This window comes from Pleurodeles waltl, chromosome 11, assembly GCF_031143425.1.
Source record: "Pleurodeles waltl isolate 20211129_DDA chromosome 11, aPleWal1.hap1.20221129, whole genome shotgun sequence".
NCBI classification, from domain to species: Eukaryota; Metazoa; Chordata; class Amphibia; order Caudata; family Salamandridae; genus Pleurodeles; species Pleurodeles waltl.
Window position 1 is genome coordinate 865,401,577 of NC_090450.1, and position 17,402 is coordinate 865,418,978.

The 17,402-nt window shown below is 43.3% G+C and overlaps 1 protein-coding gene across 4 annotated transcripts in view; it reads right to left on the minus strand.

Annotated features, from left to right (window-relative positions):
- KIAA1671 (KIAA1671 ortholog) overlaps positions 1-17,402 on the minus strand; it is a 650,892-nt gene that overhangs the window by 584,425 nt on the left and 49,065 nt on the right. Inside the window, exon 2 of one of the 4 annotated variants that reach the window (XM_069214709.1) lies at positions 9,816-9,880. The exons of the other annotated variants lie outside the window; for them this stretch is intronic. The gene's annotated coding sequence lies outside the window, so the exon portion shown is untranslated. The remainder of the gene's footprint in view (positions 1-9,815; positions 9,881-17,402) is intronic. 4 annotated transcript variants of the gene reach the window in all.

Here is a 17,402-nt window from a genome sequence, read left to right on the forward strand (position 1 = left end):
CCTAACAAAGGCACCATAGTATCGACTTTTACAAATCGGTTTGCAAAATTATCTACTGCGAGATAACGGCTTACACAATATCTTCAAGGTATGAAGATATTTATTTTAGAGCATTAAATCTACAATTCCCTGTGTATTCTTACTTGTGCAATATTGTGCAAATCACTATCATGCAGTCTGCATTGTGCAGGTCATATTTGTGTATTCCATACAAAGGTAAATTCGACGAAGCATTAACAGTTGGGGTTTCCACAAAAGAGACCTGTGGTCATAATGACAAACTACAAAAATATTTACATGTTTCAAATGTATGTGCTTTGAGGGGCGGATTTTCTGGAGAACATTTGCCAGCAAATTGGTGCAATTAATGTGTGTCAATAATTAAGGTAAATTGAATCAAACAATAGAACGAAAAAGAATAAACAAGAGAAAATTAAAAAAAATATATTTAAAAGAAAGCACACAATTTACACTGCAAGAAGTTAGTTGGAAGTGCTGCTCGAGAAACTACTAATCTATCATTCTACTCTGCAATATGTGCAGGTCTTTTGACTTAATGGGAGATGAACGATTAGGTTCCTTTATTATGCTTCAGATGCCAGCATGAAAGTCTACAAAGTCAGAGTAAAACGTAGTATGATGAGAATAGAGCGCAAGCAGATTATAGTTAGCGTGGTTAGTTGTGCAGATTTTACATGGAAAGATGTGCAAACACACTGAAGTTAAAGTATGAGAGAGAAACGAAGCAGACAAAGCACGGTTTGAGTGGAAACCATGCGAAGGATGGTATTTGAAAAAAAGAAATGGACACATACTTGGAGACAGAGAAAGCACAAGATCATTCACAATAGTCTGATACACACGATGGTAGTATTGGTTCCAGAAAAAAAACAGCAGCAAAACAGAAGTATCTGGCTTTTTTTCTGTTTGAGGATAAATTTGGTAATTATTCTTGGATCCATGGCATAAGTACACAAAATACAAGTTTGGCTGAAAATAGTTTTCAATGGGCCCCAGCTCCATGCGCACCTTCATTGCCTACTGAATCAGCTGTGCCACTTTCTTCTCCCAGTCCTATGAAGAACTTGGCCAGAAGAATATTTACACTGCCAACGAGGGAGCTAGTTTTCAACTGAACATGCCACTGATGCTCAAGGGATTTGCACACTTTCTCATTCCATGCGGGGGACCCACTGGCACCTGCATGCTTGGATTCGCAATAAAATGATCTTTCTTTGTGCTGGAACTGGAACATCCCATATGTGACAATACTGCAAAATAAAAAGATGATTGAGTAAAAGACTATCTAAGCAAAAGCTAGGTTTTGTAATCAGTATTCTCTGACTAAATCTGGCGATTCAGCTTCATCAAAACGTTCTAACAAGCCTCTTCTCTTACTAAATGGAAGAGATGATTAAGGGAAAGCAAAAATTGACTGAGCCAAAAGTAGTTGAAACCAGTCAAGCCAGAGTGCCATTGCTCTTTACAAGCCAGGCTTTTCTCAGCTGGTGTGAGATCATGTATAAATCAGCCTTTATTCACAAATGCCAGACAAGGAGGGAAACCACGAACCTACAGGGAAATGCTCAGAATAACGACAGAACTGCCTTCTTTGCACGGTCTCTATCTATCATAGCTTCAAACACACTTAGGGAACATCTATATACAATTCTTAGGGTAGCACACCTTAGGTTAGAGGAGAGGCAAACAAATGTTTGATTATGTATATTGCTGAAATGTCTTCCCTCTTTCCAGATTCTCCAGCAGACCATCCTATCCAATTCCATTGTATAGCACAGAAGAAGTTGACTACTGGTCTTTGGTTTAGGTAAACTAAAGGGATCTTCACACAAGAGGCTAATACTGAAACAGCCCTGGGGTTTTCTTCTGTGGCTGAACTTTTGTTATTTTGGTACATTCAGGATATATTTCTTTTATTTTGCCCCCACTGTTCTTTTGTGGTGTTCATTTTTATTTAACTTAAGTATTCTGTAAATTTAAGGTTCTAAAAGTTCCAAGTCACTGGGATGACGTAGAACTCAAAAATAGTTGACTTATTCTGATTCAGTAGTAGCATGTCCAATCTGAAATGGCAAGAATAGGGATTCCAGAATTTGTAGACGGTTGCTTAAGAGTTCCTACCCACTTACCGAACTCGCAAACTAAATTATGGACAGATATATTTTAAGGAAACGTGAATTATAGCATGCAATATTACGGATGTGGGATTATTTTAGGACTATGAAAAACAGACAGAAAGTGACACACAAGAGACAGTTTGGAAGACAAACTATGTCGAAGTCCAATGTGAAAAAAACATAAAAATACTTTCTGCACATCAGGTAAATACTAAACAAAGTGAAATAAAGTAAATACGAAAATCAGCTATGTCACATGTTAATGTGTTCTTGGATATTTTTACCTTGTTTTTACTGACATTTAAGCTCCGATTTAAAAGGCACACAATAACTTAGGGTATTTAGTAGTCTTTTAATGCTGCGTTGCAGATCACAAATTGGATTTTACAGACTACAATCTTCACAAAGTTTCTCCAAAGATATTAACTACTGGATTTCACCTAACTGGCATAATATACGTTTGAACAAACCATGCAATAGTAAATAATCATGCATTCATATTGTACACCCAACTTTATAGGCGATTGCAAAATAATTTGCAAACATTTTGCATGAACACCCTTGATGAACAACCAGAAATAGTTCTGGTTCAATATACATTCCACAAGGCTATACAATGTTGTGAACAATGTAAATGGCAGTTCATGAACTTTCAAAGTGGGCGGCCATAAACTGCAGTCGCGAATTACACAGGGTTAGTAAAGAAGCTCGGAGCCTCCAAAGAGCTAAACTTTTTCTCCCAACTGGATCTTATTGAATTTTCGGTATTATTTTTGAAAATTACCCCATTTCAAAAGCTCTCGAGCAACACCCCACCCCCATTATCCCCTACCTTCTAAAGAGGGTATGAGCAGCAGTCAAAGCACAAACATTAGAATGAAATGTCTTGTACTTATAGAGCAAAGAAGAATCTACAAGTGGTAGGTACGGGCTCTCAGCTGAGCTTGCCCAGGCAACCTTATTGCGTTAGTTTCAAGGAACGCAGTATTATAGGTATCATAACAATAATCCACCAGCCATCGAATAGTCTCCAGTGGATGCACAGTGTGTTGTACTTCATACTCAAATTGTTCAAGTACCAGGTTAATTTCTAAATCGCCAGGAGTGTTCATAATTTACTATCCCAGTCGTGCGCTGACAGTATTGTCTGTTGTCTTCCCCCCAAGGAGCAGGAACTGTTTGGCAAGTAGCATGTTCATAGCTATCCTCCAATCAGTTAGCGATAAAGCTTTTCACTCAAAAGGCAAAAGCCCAGCTTGATAATGGCGGGGTCTTCACGGATCGGGTACCTCAATACCCCTTTTATATTACTCAAGACCTCTTCCCAAAGCACCACCGGGGGCAAGCCCACAACATGTTTACCACATTTCCTTCCATTCCACAATTTCTCCATACCAGGCTAGAAGCATCTGCATAAACCTCTTCAATTTCGAGGAGGCAATATGCCATAACAGCATATGTTTATACAAAGAGTTTCTCTTTTCGACGCATAATGGAGATATGTCCTCCTAGAAAATCTTCCATTGACCAGAGGTAAGCTCAACTTTTAACAGTCATTGCCACTGTTTCATATAAGGGGAGCTAACGTTCGCACTCTCATCTACCAGACAGGGCAAATATTTGTTATCAGCCCTTTCTGGGAAGCATATTTGGTAAATAACTTTACCCAATGAGTGAGGATACTGCCTCGGTTTCTTGAGTGCACAGTTCAATGCCTTAGTTGAAAGTATTTAAGGCAATCCCCCCTCCTGCACTTGAAATCTTAAAATTATTTTTTACTCAGATAAAAGATTTAATCACCACACCCCCAAAAATCTTCGAGCATTCTACAGGCCCCTGCTGACCATCTCTTAAATTCTCGACTCTTCCACCCAGAGGTAAAGTCTGGGTTACCAAAAAGGGGTATATAGTCTACCTCTTTGTGACCACATCCCAGATTTCCAAAAGTAGGTTGCATTAACTCCAAAGCATAGCCTACTGTGGGCCTTGCATGTTTCGGCATCCTTGGACAGCCGATGGGGCTTGGTCCATAACCGTCCTACTATGTGGATTCAGAGTCTTTCACTCTCTCAAACTGAAACAGTATTGTAAGTTGGGCTGCGTGAAAACATTTTTTGTTCTTTTTTTTAGATCCGGCAGACAGAGTCCACCCGACTTTTTTTTCACATTCAGTACTTTCCTTGACACTAGTACCTGTCAAAATGAAAATGTCACCAGTCATCAGGAAACTTTTCAGGTATTTTTTTCTGGGATTTTGAATGGCTGAATGTGAAAAACATACAAAAGTTTAGTTAAGATGTTCAATTTGATCACTGCCACTTTGCCCAGGTGAAATGTAGTGGTTAAACCACCCATGTAAGTGCTGGGTAAGGCTGTGGAAGAGTCTAGAGTAATTCTCCTGGAAGAGTGTGCATATTATACAAGTGATATAAATACCCAGATATTTCATTTTCTACATGGCCCATTGGAACGGTTATACCCTAGAAATTTGGTCCTTCTCGGAGTGTTGAAGGTCAGCACCTACTAGTTGTGATTTGCCAAGGTTAAACTTGAGGTCAAACAACAGCTGTATAAATCAATTTGTAGAGCTTTGTGAATAGAGGTTATAGGCTTCAATAACGTCAATAGAATGTCATCAGCAAATAGGTGCATTTTGTTTTGGTCACCACCAATGGACATTCCCTCAATGTTGGCAAATGTAGATGGCCAAGGGCTCAACCACATGTACAAAAAGAAGGGGCGATAGTGGGCATCTTTCTATGCATGCCCCTATGTAGAAGTACAGTCTGCTTTAAAGCCACTGACCACAATCTTGCCTTTAGGGCACTGGTAATTGGCTTCAATCCAAGACAACCTACTTGGACCTGTTCCCACCGCCTCTACCACTTGCTGCCAAAACTGCCAGCTGAGTCGATCAAACACCTTTTCTGCGCTGAGGGACAGTATCGCATCAGAATTTTCCTGTATGTAGTCTTCTGTATAAGGTGTAGCACTCAGTCTGACATGATCAGCTGCTTGGCAGCACAGAATGAACCCTGACTGAGCCGGATAAATATGATATGGGCGGTGGGGTACGAGTCTATTAGATAGCAGAATAGATAAATTGTTTGCAAGCAATGTAATTGATCTGTATCGTCTTATGATTTACCCGTTTTGTGAATGAGTATGGTTAGAAATGGGGTCTTTGGTTGGCAGTCAGGTTACCCCCTGTCCAAGCAAGGACCCTGACTCTAGTCAGGGTAAGTCACACACAAACCAAATTATCCTGTGCCCACCCTCTGGTAGCTTGGCACTGAGCAGTCAGGCTTAACTTAGAAGACAATGTGTAAAGTATTTGTGCAATACATCATGCAATAACAGTATAAACACCACAAAAGTACACCACACAGTGTTTAGAAAAATATGAAATATTTATTTGGATAAAATAAGGTCAAAACGTTCAAGATTTGATAAGTACACGTTGAAATATCACTTTAGAAAATGATGAAAGGAGTCTTAAGTTCTTAAAAGCAATACGTTTCTCTTGCAAGCACAAAGTACCTGATTTGTGTCTAAGTTATCTGCAAGGGACCGCAGAGGAGAAGATGCGTGGAAAACGGGGAGGTGTGCATCAGTTTCTCCAGGCGCACACAGACGATGCGTTAATGCTTTTTCACACAAGGGCTTTGTGTTGATTTCTGGTATGCAGACTTGTATCTTCTTCAGGTTGCGGGGTATTTGGATGCCCTGGGGACGATGCAGAGAAATCCTGGGTGTGCAGAACGAAGTACCAGGAGTTGCTTCGATCCAGTGGGTGATGCGGGGAAATTTGTTGCACGGCAGGCACTTCGTCGACTCTTCTCACCGGAAGTTGGGCTGCATCTTTCTGACTACACTACGAGTCGATCCAGTGAGCCGTGTTTCGAAGTTCCGGTCGCAACGCTGGCACTGCATCGATCTCCACTCAGGTAGCCGGGCTGCGTCATTTCGGTGTGCAGTGATTTTCTCACCACAATGCATGCCGTGCGCCGATTCCGGCAGGCTGTGCTTCAATTTCTTGCCACACAAGGAGTTCTTTGCAGAGATTAAGTCTTTTTTGGCCCTGAGACTTCAGAAAACAGGAGGTAAGCTCAATCCAAGCCCTTGGAGAGCACTTCTTAGCAGAGCCAGAGGGCAGCAAGGCACCAGAGCAACAGCAAGGCAGCAGTCCTTCTCAGCAAAGCAGTCAGGTGAGTCCTTAGCGCAGCCAGGCAGTTTCTCTTGGCAGGTTGCAGATTCTGGTTCAGAGTTTCTTCCCCAGCGGTATTTTGTCCAAAAGTGTCTTAGTTGGTAGGGTCAGAGGCCCTGTTTAAATACCCAAATGTGCCTTTGAAGTGGGAGAGACTTCAAAAGAGTGGCTTAAAAGTGCACAAGGTCCACTTTCAATTCCATCCTGTTTGCCAGGGTCCCAGTAGGGGGTTTGGCAGTCCATTGTGTGAGGGCAGGCCACTGCCCTTTGACATGTAAGTGTTAGGCCCGCCACTCTCCCAGCCCAGGAAGACTCATTCAGTATGCAGATGTGTTCAGGTGTGACTGAGCATCCGAAGTTTGGGGTTGTATGAATGAAATGCACAAGGGAGCTGTCAAGTGACCCAGACAGACGTGGATTGTAAGGCACAGAAGGATTTAAGCGCAGAGAAATGCTCACTTTTCTAAAAGTGGAATTTCTAAAATAGTAATATTAAATCCAACTTCACCAGTCAGCAGGCTTTTGTATTACCATTCTGGCCATACTAAATAGGACCTTGTTACTCCTTTCAGATCAGAATCTACCACTCAACAGTAAATGAGGGTAGCCCTAATGTTAGCCTAAGAAAGGAGCAGCAGGCCTCAGCAGTATAAAACTAAATTTTACACAACCAGGACATATAAACTACACAGGTACATGTCCTGCCTTTTCCCTACATAGCACCTTGCCCTATTGGTTACCGAAGGCTAACCTTAGGGGTGACGTGTATGTAGAAAAAGGGCATTGTAAGGCTTGGCAAGTACTTTTAATTGCCAAGACGAATTGGCAGTGAAACCGCACACACAGGCCTTGCAACGGCTAGCCTGAGGTATAGTTAGGGGCTACTTATGTGGGTGGAACAATCAATGCTGCAGGCCCACTAGTAGCATTTAATCTACAGGGCCTGGGCACATAGTGAACTTTTACTAGGGACTTATAAGTAAATTAATGTTTTAAGGGAGAAAGCATATGCACTTTAGCACTGGGACATAGCAGTGGTAAAGTGTACAGAGTCCTAAAACCAGCAAAAACAGTGTCAAAAAGTGGAGAGAGGTAGGCAAAAAGTTGAAGGTGACCACCATACGGCTGTCAGGTCTAATAAGTATAATGTAGGCCTCAGATATTGTGGGGGTTATGCTTCCCATATGAAAAAAGATGTTATGATACATCCACATGCCAAAGTCACACACTAGATTCTTGAGCTGGCCACCAGATTTCAAGGTGGCTATTAGAAGCCAATGATGCCTACAAAATTCCACGGGTGCCCACCAGATTTGTTTGTAATATTTTGAAGCTAATGATCAGCGGATTTAATGAAGATCCAGGATATGAAACAGATGGTCACCACATCCAAGGGATGTTCATCAAATGCCAGAAATTGGCTGTAGATGCAGGGATGGCCCACAGACGTCACAGGTGCGCACTTATAAAAGAGAAATGCCTCTCTGTGGTATCTTATATGGCTATACCTTATGTCAGGTGGTCTGTCCTTTATTATTAGTATGCAGCACAAAGGTCTGGCAATGTACCACATCTCTGACTTACACCAGGCACTGATGTGCCAGTACAAAGAACATCATAAGGTTATCTTTCACTTCTATCCTGACTAGCGACACAGTTTATGAGTCGAATATTGTGTAAATAACATGAGTCATGGTGCATCTATTTGCTGACCTTGAATTGTTTCTTGGCAATAACTCCTAACGAGCCCCCTGGAAGGTGTTAATGTATGTTAATCACTAGCTTTTAATTTTGCTTTGGGGGAGGTGGACGAGGTGTTCGCAACTAAGCTGCTAGAGAATGCAGTTCTTTGGGCTTTCTGGGAGGTGACACAGCCCGCACCCCTAGAAAAACTCCCCTGTACCCAACAAAAAAACTGTTTGATTCCAAAGTCTCCACATCCGAGAGACGAAGGGGGAAAGATAATTCTGCATGGTTACAACAGGCATTATTTTATGTTTTTGAGCTACTGCAAAGGAAAACTAAAATGGATAAAAACAGAGTGTGCCAGAACACAAACTCGTGCTAGAATAAATATTGAAAAATGACGCTTGCTGGTCATCAAAATAATCTTTAATTCTTTTGTTTCTTGCTGTACGTCCAACTGCGTGACTGCATCTACTTTCAGATTACTCTAATGCCAATTACCTTGTTTAATCACAAGGTGTAAAACTCTATACATTAACGTACTATTTACATCTATCTTATTACATGGTTCAGCAGCCACTTTGTATATCCAGAAAACGTCATTTAACATAGGACTACGCTCCTTCCTGGTTCATAGATTTGAAGTTGGATTTAGTCTACAAGTATAGCTCTAAATAAAAAAAGCTTTCATTTCCAGAATACAAAGCATATTTCATCTTCACTTTTAGGCAAAAATAAACTGTTTCCAACTCTAATGTTAAGTATTACTGTACAGTTCAATGTATTCCAAAACAAAGTTTACACTGGACCAGCATTTCGATATCACAAGCCCCTTTTTACAACTTCAACTGGTAGAGAGCTATTTTTTAAGAACACAACCATCCGTGCAAGGCTTTCTTGTAATAATTAAAGTTTATGAATCACCCACAAATCCTGTACCTTACATAAGCAGTGTGCTTTCCCCACTTTTCAGGTACATTGGGTAATATATATTTTTAGTCTCGCAATGAGCTCATTTGTTTCCTCCCCTGGAGCAGGGACCAACTACTTGTATTGTTCCACTGTCGTTCTTATCTGTTGTTTTCATGCACTATTTTTTTCGTAGGTTAGTTGTCTGCTTCTTTACTGGTTGTGTTTGGTACTCCGTCTGACTAACAGCCCTGCACTGCTTTTGTTTGTTGTTTTATTTGGCATACCGAAATGATTAGTGGTAGCGTTATGGACTTTGTTTGACGAACAGCCTTGCACTGCATTTTGTTCCAAAAGGCCATACCTTTACCATACAGAGTTTGGAACCTGCAACCCCAGCTCAAAAGTCGGCAGTTCTGGCCATTACGCCATTTCCTCTGTCCTGACCCCCTCTTCCATTTTCTGTACTTTGGTTTAGCAATCGCGTCTGGGTCACTTCACCGCCACTCCTCACAAACCACCCTCAACACGGCCCCTATCTCAGTCTATGGGTCATGTTCTGACTGCCCCCCCTCCCCTTGCATCCGCTGCTGTTGTTACAGATAAACCTTAATGTATCTTATTCTGCAGTCTCAAGCTCTTATACCTTAATTTTTGTTTGAGTGCCACAGATTTTTTTTTTAATATATACATAAATAAATATTAAAGCTCATCAGGTCTCGTTCTTCTCAGAGGAGGTACAGTCAGACATAGGGCCAAGATATGAATAGTGCAGCAGGTGCAGTGGCACAGGGTGTCAATTGCTCCACGAAAGCCACTGAACAATGATTATTGCTATATGTTGCTACTAAAGAAGCAGTCATAAGCACCGTTACCTTGCCGGTACCAGGGCCATGATTTGAAGGGTGCAGCAGGTGCAGTGCCACAGGGGCCAAATGCTCTATAAAACAAATTGAACACAGATTATTGTTATATTGTACTACTAGCAAGCAGTTAGAAGCACGTTTTTGCTTCTTTTGTAACTATTGCACCCAAAGTAATACATAGCCTGAAATATTGTAATAGAAGCTGTAACACCTCTTGGAGTTTGCTGTTTATCTACATCTCATTTCACATTCAGTGCATTTATTTTGCACATTTTCACAGTTTTTGTATGGTCCTAAAATGCTTCGGAATCTGGACACACTAACACCTTGGCAAGGGCATTCTCCATTCTAACATTAACATTTCAGCCATTGTAAACACTGTATAAATACTTACCATATGACATCCCATACAAGCATTGGCAAAGCCAATAGGTTTCACCGATCCAAGACACATCAGCGTAGTCAATGTTTTGTTAGCCATTTAATAAAGCAGCTCTAGCTGCAGTGCAGCATAACTGAAAATAAGTCCTATAATGCGGACAATGCTGGCTGTGTCATACAGCTTTATAAAATTACTTTCAGACATTTGCAACATCGCTAAAAAACATTAGCAAATCCAATAAATCTTGCATAGGCAGGACCAACTGGCTTTGCCAATGCTTTTTTAAGCGTTTTTGCTTCAATTGCACAACTTCTCATCAAGCTGCAATTTACAACAAAAAACAGCTTATTATTAATCACAAAGGCAAAACATATTGCATTTATCAATGCCATACCCATCTATCACGCTCTCGCGTCATATCCCCGCCTCACTAAACGTAGCTAGCTTCAGATCCTCATGCACTGTTTCTTTCCTGTGCCTTTTGAATGTTTCTGACCCTCAAACGCACACTCTCTTCCTCTTAGGGTGCCTTCTGCACACACAAAAGCAGACAATTCCAATCACACATGAGAAGCTACTAATTCCGTACCTCCTTGGAATGAGGTACAACATGTGGTACACGATGACTTGAGTCACAGCAGACAATTCCGGTCAGACACAGAAGTGCAAGTTCAGCGATGCTACAGGAGGTAGAACGCAGCACTGCTATGGATATGCCCCCACGCCGGAGGGTCACAGCCTGTAAATCGGACACCACATGCAATGAGCATGCAGTCGGCGTGTCGCATGAGGGAAACGTGGCACGATCGACGAAGCAGCCACGCTGGGTCCCGCAACCGGTGAACCAGAACAGAGTCCTCTGGCACTGCGCACACATAGCCCAGTATCTCCAGTCCTGCATCCCCATGAGCGTATCTCTAGTTTGCTACAGCGTGGCACCAGAATTTATACTGTAGTGTGCCTCTGAAGCTCGGGGAGGTTGAGTGAGCTCCCCTTTGAACCACAGGTGTCTCCCCTAAATTTCAGTCTTGTCTGCCACGGGGCTGTGGAATGCAGATCTTAGTCTTTAGTGGGGCCATGATCTGGCCCGAGAGGTCAAGTGTCAAAACCTCTCCTCCTAATCTATCCAGCCAGGCCCTCAAATGGCTGAAGTCTGTTGTTCCAGTTGTGCGCCCAAGGTTTATATCTGTCACTGGGGAATGCACAGATGTGCTCCCTCAACGCCCAGTGTGGACTAAAATCGCATTTAAAAGACACAGTGAGGGTCATTCTGACCCTGGCGGGCGGCGGGAACCGCCAAATGGCCGCTCCGCGGTCAGAAGACCGCGGAGGCCATTCTGGCTTTTCCGCTGGGCCGGCGGGCGACCGCCAAAAGAGCACCCGCCGGCCCAGCAGGAAAGACCCTGCAACAATGAAGCCGGCTCCGAATGGAGCCGGCGGAGTTGCAGGTGTGCGACGGGTGCAGTTGCACCCGTCGCGATTTTCACTGTCTGCTAAGCAGACAGTGAAAATCATGGTGGGGCCCTGTTAGGGGGCCCCTGCACTGCCCATGCCAGTGGCATGGGCAGTGCAGGGGCCCCCAGGGGCCCCACGACACCCGTTCCCGCCATCCTGTTCCTGGCGGTAAAAACCGCCAGAAACAGGATGGCGGGAAGGGGGTCGGAATCTCCATGGCGGCGCTGCTTGCAGCGCCGCCATGGAGATTCAGACCATGCAGGGGAAATACGGCGGGAAACCGCCGGATTCCCTTTTCTGACCGCGGCTTTACCGCCGCGGTCAGAATGGGCTGGGAAGCACCGCCAGCCTGTTGGCGGTGCTTCCGTGGTCCCCGGCCCTGGCGGTCTTGGACCGCCATGGTCGGAATGACCCCCAAAATGTTTTAGAGTATAGAAATGGCCACTCTCTAGAAGGGGGCATTTCTACGTTTTTATTGACAAAACCACCTTCAACTTGGGAAGGTGTTTGTCAGGTCGAATCCTATGATAGTAAACATTAAGAGGCTGCTCTACTGCACCCCACTATTGCAGCTAGGAGTAACTATAAACTTCCCCCATGTTAACCTATGGGCAGAACAACTCTCATCTGTAGTGAAAACACACAAGGGTATTCTTCACTCCCTGGGCATACGTGCCCTTGCATGCGTACAACCATGTATTGGCAGGCTAGACACATGTTTAAGAACGCTGCAGGTGCAAGTGCACACACACACAGGCCTTCCAAGACAGGCTGGATACATGTTTAAGAATACCATGGGTGCAAGCGCACACACAATCTGGCATTGGCAGGCTGGACACATGGTTGGAGCACCACTGGACATGCGTGCACACACACTGGCGAGCGCCACTTCCTACATATGTAGGGAGGCGAACATGCACTTTCACACTGTACTTATGATCCACCAGGAAGGAAAAACCCACATGGGGATTTTTACTACCGGGGCATTGGACACGTATGTGTACCTGCCCAGCCTTCCTCCCACCACCTGCTCCGCCCTTCAGGGGATGCTCCCGGGTTAGCGGAGGGATCATGCAGGTTTGGCTACAGAGTTAGAAGTGCCAACCTGAGCACCAGCGCAACTGTGCCTCCACAGGCCTGCATGGCCAGGCCAGATACATTCTTGACAGGTTATTCTAGTGGGTGGCACACTTAGGGCAATGTTCTGCTAGTAGCCAAGGCTGTACCCACCCCGGGTATGTGGTGTACCTTTTTATTGGGGGCAGCACCTGATCCAATCACGTAAGCGCCCCTTCCTGGCATGTGTAGGAAGAGCACGTGCACTTTCCTACTGCAGTACAGTGGGAAAGTGCCCAGAGTTCTAAGGTCATGCAAAGAGAGTCAGCAAAAAGTCGAGAGGAAAAAGCAAACAGTTTTAGGGAAATCCCTTAAGAAAGGCCATGCCATCGTTGATATTGGCATCTGGCAGCGCAGCAGGTGGGGTGGTGAAAGCTGCAGTGGCCTTCTGAGAAATATCTTGAGCACGGATAGTTGATTTTTTACAAATTAGGAACTGTATGGGAAGCGACAGGCAAGATGGTGAGGGTGGGAGAAAACAACAAAGTGCGCAAAAGGAAGGGAGTTGGTATTTGAGGAGGGGAAGCAGCACACAAGGGAGAGAGGAAAAAAAAACACATGCTCATCCAAAGAGTGCTGAAAGAAAAAGATAACAGTAGTTTACTGAATGTGAGCAGTGGAAGGACACAAACCATACAGTGAAACTGACAGCAATGAATCTAGGATTCATGGGCAGGACAAAAACCAGAGGAGAAAGAAACACCACTGAATAAGAAGCAAAGAAATAAGACTGACACAAAATCCAACCAATGATACCCAGTGGGCTGGCGCAATACACACTAAGTATTGGTATTGCCCACAATAGGTTTTCAATAGACGAAACCGAATAGGTTTTTGACAATACAGGAGCAGTAGCGGGTCAAGGAGTGCAGAAGGGGCAGGGCGGCGTGTGGAGGGGGCCGCGCCTCTTCTCTCGCGCAGTCGCAGGCTGCAGGGACAGGCTCCCAGCCTGCCCTGCGGCCAACGTAAAGACTGGTTTTGGTTGGAACAATTACTATCCATGTTCACAAATCAATCTAAAGGAATTTGCTGGTCAAAGTGGGTTAGGGTTTCTTAGAACATGCTCTGACAAATCTTTTCTGCCTGCCCGACTTTGAACTGAAGTTTCCCTCGGAGGTCATGTGCACTTTTCTATGCAAGGTAATAGGCTAACTTTAAAATAAATGTAAAAGCCTAAGGACAGCACGTTTCCATGTGCACCATGTATGAAACATGTGCAAACAAGTGCCGTGTTTACTTTAGAATTAAACATCATTGAAAAGCAATCCAGGCAATGCTTTGCTCTCACTTTATTTAGTTTCTCCCTTCCAATCACAAGTTGTTTTTATTGGTGCCTTCTGTATCCAGTAAGTTGGCCAAAACAAATATTTGTTGTTGACTGTGGTAATCACCGCTTCCTCTTCGAGTGTATTTCTTTCGACGAGGCTGCAGAAGAAGCAGAAGAAAATCCCAAATGCCCTCCGAAAAAGCAAGATTTGTTCATCCCTCCAAGAGATTTGAGAAGGTGTAGCAAGGAACCTTAAATTAAGATACTACACTGTTGGCATCTGCATTCTTTTTTGGCTTTAACAATGAATAATTAACCATTGGTTCACAATCCTGTGAAAAAGTATCCTAATCACAGTTTTGCAAGGTTGGCATTTGTATATCAACGTCACGGGCAGCAAAACATAACAAATGACAGTCACTGAACACCATATCACAATAGTGAGGTTACTAGATATGCTCCATTCCTATGCCTCATTAGACAAAGACGTTCCGCCACGTGGTACCTTGTTTTTTAATATAGTGCTAGCAACTTCAGTTGTGCCATTTCACAACACTGTAAACAGCAGGTGTTACTATCACCAAACTAGAGCTATCTGACGGTGGATGAAAACTAAGCCTGATCTGCTAGAGTTCAAACTTGTGACTGGCTGCTCACACACAGGTGATGTGACAGCCTAACATCACTGAGCCATCACTTACATCTGTATAAGCTTCATTATTGGAGTTTGTATGGGGTTATAAGGGTATTATACTGGATCAAGTGGTTTGTTTTCTCACATTTTCAATCTACTTTAGTCTCAGACCTTTGATGCCATTCTTGTTACATGTTTACACATTCAGTGATTTAAAAAGAGACGCATGCGGCTCTCAAATTCCAAACATAGTATGGCATCATAGAGCGCCAATAGCACACGTGTAGCAAGCCACTCCAAGAGAACCCATTATTAGTGACTTGGTCAAACAATAGATATAGCTGGACGTTTCTATTCAGCGTAATGCAATTAGTAGTAATTGCTCTCGTGCAAATTCTGGAAGTTATGTGCCATTTCAAAGTGAGGATGCTAATTAAGGTATTCAAGTTAATGGGATTCCTCTCTTTAGTAGTAGCATTGCCATAACACACGGAGAGTAGTTTTCATGCTGTTTTTGATCTACTTGACTACTTGCCATGTTCCCATGCAGTATAGAAATTGTATGGGGAGGATGAACAACTAATCAATGGCAAGAAGACTCTCAGTAAATAGGACAATATGGAACAACATGCAAATCAGAAAAATTCTAAACCCAAGTGAGCAGCAAGATCTATAAGAAAACTGGTAGCATCGGAAAATATTCTTGCTCACTCCCCAAAATCTGCAGTTTATATACAGTTTTCTTGCATAGGAAATTAATGGATTCTGCAAAATCATGGTGCAAGCAGAAGAAGTATAGTCTCAGCAGATCGGAACACAATACTATAAAACACCACACTGCCTTACCATCCAAGCAATATCCACCTTTAATATTGTTCCTGCCCACTCTGTGCCAATGTAATCTGGAGACGACAGGGCAAACTACTTACAAGAACAGCAGCAAACGATTGTGAATAAAAGCAGTAGAGTAAACTAGCGTAAGGACCTTGAAAAGGCTACAGTACAATATCCCTGTTGACAAGTTTGACTCGAGAACAACAAGAACATCAATGGAAATAAATAACATATCTCTGCTTAACTGTAAAATAGTGAACAGTGACTCAAGTAGGAGTAGACATCCATTTTGAACCAGGTGGCTTCAAGGCCTAATTGAGGACTGCTTAATCTAAGCCAGAAAAACACTAACAAGACCTAGTAAATCTTTTTTTAATGTAATAGCACCATGTCAGAATGGGCATTTTGAATTCAAAAGTTAATCAATGCTCTGCATGTTGTTAATAATTCACAAAACTATAAAATGCACAAAAATATTAACACAGGAACTCTATAAAGTGTTGCTTATTTCTAGGACTCTAGTAATTTGTTAGGATATATATCTTCATTCAACCCGACAGATATACTCCTAGGAGTTAGGAGAATCATTATTGCATTTAATTAGTTTTAGTGCACATTTCGACTAACGTGCTAGCAAGACAATTGATCTCTGTTAGAAATGGGGTCTTTGGTTGGCAGTCAGGTTACCACCTTGTCCAAGCAAGTACCCTCTCTCTCTAGTCAGGGTAAGTCACACACAATCCAAATTATCCTGTGCCCACCCTCTGGTAGCTTGGCACTGAGCAGTCAGGCTTAACTTAGAAGGCAAAGTGTAAAGTATTTGTGCAATAAATCATACAATAATAATACAGCACCACAGAAATACAACACACAGTGTTTAGAAAAATATATAATATTTATCTGGATAAATGCAGGTCAAAACGATCAAAGATGCATTAAGTAAATGTAGAGATATCACTGAAAAGTGATATAAAGTGTCTTAAGTCTTTTAAAAGCAAACAAAGTCTCTTTCAAGGACAAAGTACCTGGTTTGTGTGAAAAATCCCCACAAAGGGCCGCAGAGGAAGAGAAGCGTGGAAACAAAGGAGTGTGCGTTGATTTCTCGGGCCACACACGGCGATGCGTCATTTAGTTTCCACGCAGGGACGGCTGTGCGTAAATTTCTGGCACTCGGTCGTGGATCCTCTTCGGGTTGCGGGGTTTTCAGACACCCTGGGGTTGGTGTGTGGATTTCCTGTGCTGGCAGGATGAAGTCACAGGAGCTGCACTGATCCGGTGGGCGTTGTGTTGAATTTTCTACCACACGTCATGTGCTGCGTCGATTCCTCACTGGAAGTAGGGCTGCATCGTTCCAGCTCGACTATGCATCAATCCAGTGTGCTGTGCTTCAAATTTCCGGTCACTACCTGGCGCTGCGTCGATCTTCTCATTGCAAAGTCAGGCTGCATAATTCTGGTTCGGCGTGTGGTGAACTTTTTACTGCGGTGCAGACTGTGCGTCAAATTTTGCCACACAAGGAGTCCTTCTTGAAGAGATGAAGTCTTTTTGGTCCCGAGACTTCAGGGACCAGCAGTCAAGCTCTATTTAAGCCCTTGGAGAGCACTTCCTCACCCCAGCCAGAGAGCAGCAGGGCAACAGCAAGGCAGCAGTCCTTCACCGAAAGCAGTCAGATGAGTCCTTTGGGCAGCTAGGCAGTTGTTCTTGGCAGGATGCAGGTTCTGGTTACAAGTTTTTTATCCAGGAAGTGTCTGAGTTGGAAGGGGCAGAGTCCCTGTTTATATACCCAAATGTGCCTTTGAAGTGGGGGAGACTTCAAAGAGTGGCTAGAAGTGCACCAGGTCCCCTTTCAGTTCAATCCTGCCTGCCAGGGCCCCAGTAGAGGGTGTGGCAGTCCTTTGTGTGAGAGCA